Source organism: Drosophila subpulchrella, unplaced genomic scaffold, assembly GCF_014743375.2.
Source record: "Drosophila subpulchrella strain 33 F10 #4 breed RU33 unplaced genomic scaffold, RU_Dsub_v1.1 Primary Assembly Seq380, whole genome shotgun sequence".
In the NCBI taxonomy this organism is placed as follows: Eukaryota; Metazoa; Arthropoda; class Insecta; order Diptera; family Drosophilidae; genus Drosophila; species Drosophila subpulchrella.
In genome coordinates, this window is record NW_023665602.1 from 476,360 (window position 1) to 485,405 (window position 9,046).

Consider the following 9,046-nt stretch of genomic DNA (forward strand, 5'->3'; position numbering starts at 1 on the left):
ATTATTTTGGATTTGATGACTTCTACAGCCAAAACCTCGAATGTACCTTTCGTAAGGTTAACCAAATTCAAAGCTGTTACGAATCTCTGAAGGTGTACTCTTTGCCCGTTAAACTCCGGGATGGCATTCGATATTTCTTTAATATATGCCCTTTGGGCTGCTGGATCTGCCATTATGTTTTCTTTTGTGTCTGGCACGCTAACATCTGATTCTATATCTTCTTCTTCTTCTGCATCTGTTACAGTTATAACTGCAGGAATTGTCAGATCATGTAGATCTTTTTCTTTTATTTCGATTCCTTCGCTCGAATCGGAATCTTCGTTTTCCGTTAGGTCTATGTCTTGATCTATTGTCTAAGGTGTATTTAAAATTGTCGGTATCAATATATTTAAATTATACCTATCTTTGACAGTTATTAGATTTGTACGAAATTTGATCAATAATTTAGATAATTTTGACCAATTCGTTTTATTTATCGCTGCCCTATATGTACTAAAGTTCTTGCAGCATTGAAAGAATCTACAAGAATCTTTGCACGTTTATTAATAGTGTCTTTATGTATTCAATACATCAATATATGGACATACATATTTATATTAAATGGTTTGCTCTTTTGTTTTTATTTTATTTTGAACATCTTCTTATAATTATTGTTGTCGCTTTATGTATTTTAAATTTTGTCGAGATCATTAGCCTGGCTTTTATTTATGGCTCTCTTTGATATACATTTATTATGAAACATATATGCCTTGTACAAAATAAATGCGCTCATAATAAAGACAATGATTGATAATAAGATGTTTGTTAAATCTGTATTACTAATTTTGGACTCGATTTTACTTATGGAGTCCACTTCTTTTACGTCTACTAAACCCATTTTGGGTGTTTTCCTGTGAGCTGCTATAGCTATAGGTGTGTAGTTTAATTTATAATTTATTTGCCATTTAGTTTGGCTCATGTAGTTAAAAATTTGCCTTATTGGGCCGTGAATTTTTTTGTATAATTTTGATAAAAATTTATTTTTAGCAATGGAAAAGCCTGCCTAGTTTTTGTATGGTTTTCAGGCCACACGCTAATTGGGCAACTTTAATGTCGCTCAATTTTACATTAGTTTTTTATATAATATAAAAAAAATATGCATCGCAGTGCAATGAAAAAAATTATGCAACGCAGTGCATGGTAAAAAAAATATGCGCTCTATGAAGCGCTGTCGGCTCACTTCTCCTTGGTCTCGCTTGGTTGGCAAAACGTGGCCGGTGCTGGCTGCACAGGCTGGACTTCCTCGACGGTCTTCTTTGTTGGGGCACCGGTGCTGGCTGCACAGGTGTACTCGCAATGGGGCGAGCACAGTGGTCCCTCACAGTCGTTTGGGCACTTCTTTGTAAATTTTGGTATTTCCTTCTTCTGTGGTGGAAGTAATTTTACATTAGTTTTAGCGAGACTTTTAATTGCAGGGTAGGTGTGTGTGTGTGTGGCTGTGGCTTGATTTCTTCTTTCACTTATTAAAGTTTTTATATGTTCAAGTTCGGCATGTAATTTGACCGAATCGTTCCAATTTAATATACTTCCGCTATTTAGTAGCTTCAGTATTTCAGCCCTTCTGGCTTTTAGTCTTTTTACCACACCACTGCGTTTAGCACACATCACACTCTACTCACTGCGATATTATTTTGTTGTCTGCTGCTAATGAAATCGTCATCAATTTTTTTTGTCCTGCAGTTGTTCCTTCTTAGGTCCTCCAGGACCAGCGTCACGGTGAAATGAAATCGACTTCAATTTCCTGTCCTGAAGGTTTTCTTTCCTAGGTCCTCCAGGACCAGCGTCACGGGCGCCATGTAATAGTTTACTTCGTGTAGATTTCTCGAATTGCCCAAATATATAAGTCCGGTTTGGTTTGGATTGTATATCGTTTATTAAAGATTTTATTTTGGTTGCATTAGGAGCAGAGCAGCCGTTGTTGCCGCTCTGAGCTCAAAAGAGATTCTTGTCAAACTTAATTTACTTAGGAGCTAAGGAGGTCTAAGTCTCGTAGCGGCGCTGCCAACAGCGGCAGCGGAGAGACGGCCTATATATTCTTAAGTATATAGCTTTGCTCACTTATTCTGGAGCGCGGAGGTATATGCATGTACTTGAGTTTGGCTGAGCGGCCGGCGTGCATCAGAATGCTGACACTTGCACTTTCTGTGTACGCCGCCGATCGACTCATGTTTCGGCCACTTAGGTTTTTGACCGGGCCTTTGTTTATGTAAACACTGCAACAAAGTGTTACAGTGTGTTTGCTTCAAGTACTCTGGGTACAGTAGATATTCAATATAAGTGCATACTACAGCAACATTCACGAAACAAAAGTTCAAATGAAGTCTGAAGATAATTACATAGTATTATCGAAATATCTTACCGAGAATAAAAATAACTTTTACACGTATCATCTTAAGAGCAGCAAGGGCCTGCAAGTCGCACTTAAGGGCATAGATTCCGAAGTAACGCCTGCAGAGATAGCAAAGGCGCTATAAGAGAAGAGATTTAGCGCTAAGTCAGTCTTCAATATCCTTAACAGGGATAGGAAGCCGCAGCCACTCTTATCGGTTAAGCACGAACCAGAAAATAAGCCCCTGAAAAAATACAAAGTGCACCCTATATAAAATCTTCAGTTCCTGCGGCACCGCCGAATTACAGTTGAGGAACCGCACAAACGCAATGGTCCGGTACAATGTGTGAACTGCGGTGGCAATCACACTGCTAACTATGGAGGTTGCCCAGTTTATAAGGAGCTGAAAAGACGCATCCACCAAAGAGGAAATACTGCCCGCACGCAAAATAAAACCTTGATAGCCTCCAGATCAAACCCTGAAGTCTTGTTCTCGACTGCAGCCAGATCCTCACTAGGACCCATAAACTCTGACAAAAATGTGACATACGCAAGCAGCCAAAAAGCAACTTTGAAGCTATGATACGCAACCTACAACAAAGCCTTACGGAATTAATGTCGTTTATGCGCACAACTATGCAAGATTTAATGCGAAACCAAAATCTATTGATTCAAATGCTGATTTTATAACAATCCAAATAAAAACTACCTACAGGCCACATCTATAATTATACAACTAAATACTGGCAACCAACTTACACTAGCCGCCGTATACTGCCCCCCTCGCTTCACTATAGCTGAAGATGAGTTTATGAAGTTTTTCAACTCACTAGGAGACCACTTTATAGCAGCAGGAGACTACAATGCCAAGCACACACACTGGGGATCTCGTCTCGTGACTCCAAGGAGCTCTATAATGCAATTATTAAAGCCAAGAACAAACTCGACTATGCTTCTTCTGGCACACCAACATACTGGCCGGCGGACCCAAAGAAACTACCCGATTTAATAGACTTTGTGATTGCCAAAAACATTTCAAAAAATCCGATAAGCGCCGAATGCCTTTCGGATTTTTCATCTAATCAATCGCCTGTCCTTTGTATTCTACTCCGACATCCAGGAACATTGGAACAATCATAAAAATTGACCTCACAGAAAACCAATTGGGTTAAGTACAGAAAGTATATTAGCTCACACATTGAGCTAAGTCCTTATCTCAATGATGAAGCCGACATAGACAGCTTTGTTAATTCACTGGAGTCTGTACTCGTCTCTCCAGCTCGAGCTTCAACTCCTCAAACTAAAAATGCACCATGCAATCAAAAGAAGACAAATCTACAAATCGAACAGCTCGTCCTCGAAAAGCGACGCTTACGTCAAAAGTGGCAATTCCACAGATCGCCATCTGCTAAGCAAAGCTTAACCCATGCCTCACGTCAACTTACTAAAACCAGCAAGAAGAAGCACATGTCCACCGCCACTACATAGAACAATTGTCAACTTCTAGTACAAAACACTCACTATGGAGAGCTCACCCAACTCTGAGCTCACCGAGAGAAACCGTGATGCCTATTAGAAATCCCACAGGCGGTTGGGCACGAATCGATGTAGATAGAGCCAGCACGTTTACCAACCACCTTAAAAATGTCTTCCAACCAAATCCTCCTAGTGTGTTTAATTGGCCGACTTTACCATATGAGCCTCAGCTTCAACATAAGCCAATTGAATTTCGGCCAAACGAAATCGTTCCCCGGGCTGCGACCACATAACTCCCAAAGTGATTATTGAGCTCCCATGTTGCGCCGTTTGCACTATCACCCAGCTTTTCAATGCCACCGCAAAACTTGGCCACTATCCAGTGAGATGCAAAAAGTCAATTATAAAAATGATAGCAAAGCCGGGAAAAGACCACACAATCCCCAAGTCGCATAGACCTAAAGCCTACTTTCATGCTTATTTAAACTCTTTGAAAAATGCGTATTGACTCGGATAAACACATACCCAAAACTCCAGGAAGGAATCCCGTCACATCAATTTGGGTTTCGCGAAAAGCACGAAACAATTGAGCAGGTCAACCGGATAACATCAGAAATTCGTAACGCGTTTGAAAAACGAGAGTACTGTAAAGCCATATTTTTTGATATCTCTCAAGCATTTGATAGAGTCCGGCTAGAAGGTCTAGTGTACAAGATCAAGACAATGCTCCCCTACATCACCCACAAGCTTTTAGAGTCTTACCTTTACGACACAAAATTTGTTGTGAGGTTCAACACTGCTATATCTAATGATTTCTCTGTTGGCGCTGGAGCTCCTGAAGGTAGCGTGCATGGGCCAACATTATATGTCCTCTACACAGCAGACATCCCGACAAGCACACGACTAACAACATCTACGTTTTCTGATGATACAGCTATTCCTAGCCGCTCAAAATGCCCGATGCAAGCAACTGCGCAGCTAGCTCTTCATCATTAAAGTGAACGAACAAAAATGCAAGCACGTTACGTTCACCCTGAACAGGCAAAACTGCCCGCCGCTTACCTTAAACAACACTCTACTCCCGCAAGCAAACGAAGTGACATATCTAGGAGTACACCTCGACAGAAGACTCACATGGCGCTGGCACATTGAAGCCAAAAGAACACACCTTAAGCTAAAAGCCAGCAGCCTTCATTGGCTTATCAAAGCTCGGTCTCCCCTTAGCCTTGAATATAAAGTCATGCTGTATAACTCGGTGCTAAAACCTATATGGATGTACGACTCCCAGTTATGGGGGAATGCCAGCAATAGCAATATTGACATAGTCCAGCGAGTTCAGTTGAAGATCTTGAGAACAATCACTGGGACACCGTGGTACGTTCGCAACGAAAACATACATCGCGACTTAAACATTCTACCAGTCATAGAAGTGATCGCAGAACAGAGAGGTCAAACAAGGTTGAGCAACCAATCACGTCTCCGTCGCATTGACTTACTCACCCAGCGACCGACTTGAGGGACGCGCAACCAGAATGCAGTCTTAGTATACTGTTAGTTAAATTTTAATGTTAAGATTCGTAAACTTCTTATTATTATTTTCAAATTAAGAGAAGATTCAATAAATAAAAGCGAAGCTTATAAAAAAACATGAAAGGAAGTTAACTTCGGCAAGCCGAAGTTTTTATACCCTTGCAGTTATAATTATTAGCTTTAAAAATACAAAAAATGATTTTCCCAATAGTATAAGATAATATGTCAAACAAGAAAGGAAGTTTACTTCAGAAAGCAGAAGTTTGTATACTCTTGCAGCTATAAATATTAGTATAATAATATAATAATATTAAATCATTTAAAAAAATTAGGAATAATGATTTATTATTGGGATGTGGAGTGGGTGCGGTGTTGGTAAAGGAGGTAGATGGGACTTAAATAACAGGAAAAACGTTATTCTAAGAGTTTGATATCTCCAATCATATTCTGCTGTCTGCAAAACAAGTGAGCATTTGAATGAATGGGTTTTTATGCAAATATTCAAAGGCTAAATCTAATAATGTGTAAGCGATGATAATGAAATAATAACTACAGTTAATACATAACCTAACTCCGTTTTATTGGTTATCTTTATTAACGACGGCTTACAAATATATTTGATGCAAATTCATTTTGATATTCCTGCTCGATATGCCAAAATAGGATAAAAACATGCAAAGTATTGCATTTTTTCAAATATTAGATTTTGGATAATTCGAATTTAAGTAGTAACATATTTCTCTCTGCTTGTTTAATGATTTTTTAAATTTATTTATAACGGAACAAATAACGGCCAGAACCAGTCCTTAAAATTTTTAACATTTATTATAACGAAGGAGATGGAGACATATTGTGGATTACAGATACTTCAAAATTCAATTCTATGAGATAGTAAATAAGTTCTAAATGTAGGATGATAGAAGTTGAAAAAATATGAGAAATTTTTTTTAATGAGTGTTAAAAATGCACATTCACCGCGGGAACCTGTGAAATTAAATTGTAGGAAAATATTGCTCTTCAAAGTCAGATATCTTCGATTATATTCTGCTAACTACCTGTCATAAGTCAGTGTGTGGGATCTGGGGGTGATCAATAATGATTGTGATCATAATAATAATAATTGGCCTAACGTTTGAGGTGATTCCTTGAATGGAACTGTAATGAAATTGTCAGATCCAATAGCAATTGGTAGTGCTGTTCAAGAAAGGCTCTGCTTCTTCGGTAAGCGTTTGTTGTGCTAATCCTCTACTTTCCAAAAATGTAAAACAATTTCATCTAAAGACGAAATTCTATTTGTATCGCTTAGGCTCAGTATGCAACATCGTACTTCCCCCAATAATCCAACCAAAACTCGTATTGATAAGCGTGGGAATGTTTATACCCATCCTGCACTTTTCAACTCGGATGGCCTCGAAGAATCCGAAAATTTCAATCAGAATGACGAATATTGGATCAGCTAGGATGCTCGAGGGTGTCAGTTTTTTGTCAATTCTATGGGCATTCATTTAGTTACGTTAATGAAATGATCCGCGATCAAATAATTGGGCATACTCTTTTCGACGTAATTCGCTCAGCCGCTTTGCAGAAGTTGCAGCCCTCACTCAAAGACGTCCGTTTAATTGCCGAAACTAACGAGGCAAAAGAGCGAGAGAACACACAAAATGTAAATGCAACAACGCAATTTTACTAATGGGAAAGCCATCAAAACTGCTTTAAAATCTTTCTGCGGCTGTGATCACTCACATAGCCGCGAAACTTGCAAAACTTGGGAGGCAATTTGCCATAAATGTGCGAGAAGGGGCCACGTAGCTGTAGTTTGCTTATCCAAGCCAAGACAAAAAAGACCCCGATCACCGAAAAAAAGGGAAAAAACGCAGAAACGTTTCCTGCTTCATATAGTTTGAAGAACACAAAACTGTGCTTGAAGTGGAGCCCTTTAATACAATCGTATCCTTCCAAATGGATTCTGGGGCAACAGTGTCAGTACTGAATTTAAATACACACAAAAAACTCAATAGCACGAGACTGCAGAAGTGTGATCGAATCTGGCCCGCATTTGGCCAACAACAAATTCCTTTGCTGTGTGGGTTGCACCCTGTTGCGAGGCTTGCCAACAAATTTGCAAATGTCGTTATAATTGTGGGTAAGAGGCAGTATTTGAAAAGGCTATTGGTACAATTAAAAACTTTATGTTTTTGGACGTTGATGAACTATGGTAAGTATAAACACCGTACGACACCAAGCAATGCTTGTTACGCGCGGAGCCCTAAACCGTTTTGGGCAAGTAAACGAAATCGCGGACATGGAAAAAGACGATGTAATAATAAAGAGTTTAAAATACATGCTCACATAGAATGGTTAGCAACATAGAAACTTGAAAATTATTGGGAGATAAAAAATACATAAGTTTATCGTAATTAGTTGCCTTAGGGCTATCAAACAGTAAGATGTGACACAGTGCATTAAAATCGTCACAAGGAACACGAAAAGCATCATGAAGGGCATAATTGGATCTTCATATTGGCAGGGACAACGGCCGAAAACGACGTGCTGTTCTAGACGGTACATTCCAGTGTGAGGAAACTAAGAAGGAAAGGGAAGACGACATCACCATTAACTAGTTTATGCAAAAACATAACTGCATGACACTTCTACGATGGTTCAGGGTTGGTAAGTCCAGCAGGCGCAACCTCGCATGATAAGAGGGCAATCGACTTCCTGTGTCCCAGTTTTATCCTCTCAAAGCAAATAAAAGGGATTGTTTTTGAACGGACACTAACATATTTTGATAACAGCTAATTTGAGGTGACCATATACACGAGCAATGTTCCATATCTGGACGAACAAGAGAAAAATACAAAGGCTTTGTTGTGTATGGATCATCAAACTCCCTTGACCAACGCTTCATTTACTCAAGATGACTTCTGGTCTTTAAAACTAAGTTAATGATCAAATAAAACGCCAAGATCCTGAACTAAAAAATACGTTCAAGGGCGGTATTTCCGATAGAATAAAAATACAGAGATGGTATAGACGATAAAAGGTCATAAAGTTACATTACAAGGTTACAATAGTTAAAATTGAACATGTTAATCATTCACCACGTATACAAACAATCAAGATCTAATTGAAGGTCATTATATGAATTATATATGGAATTATATGGACAAACATAGCTGACATCATCTGCATACATTAATACAGTTGATGATTTTATGACATTAATCATTAAGCCAAAAAGTAAAGGTTCCAGGTGGCTACCCTGTGGCACTCCAGAAGTAACATTAATTGTTTTGGAAATTTTATTATTAAAAGAGACCATTTGAGTTCTATTAGAAAGGTAGGAAAATATCCACTCCAGTAAGTTGGGAGGTTCACTAAATCAAAAGCTTTAGAGAAATCGGTATAAGTCACATCATAATAATCATAAATTCAAGTAGGTTTGTAGAAGTAGAGCGACATCTAGTGAAGCCATGTTGACAAGGTGAAATAACAGACCGGCAATGATGCTGCATCTGACCGGTAATAATTTTTTCGAAAAGTTTAGGAATTTAACTGAATTTTGCAATACCACGATAATTTGAGGTCTCGGACTTGTTCCCTTTTTTATACGATGGGACAATAAAGGATTCCTTCCATATGGATGGAAATCTACTTTGACTTAGGGATAGA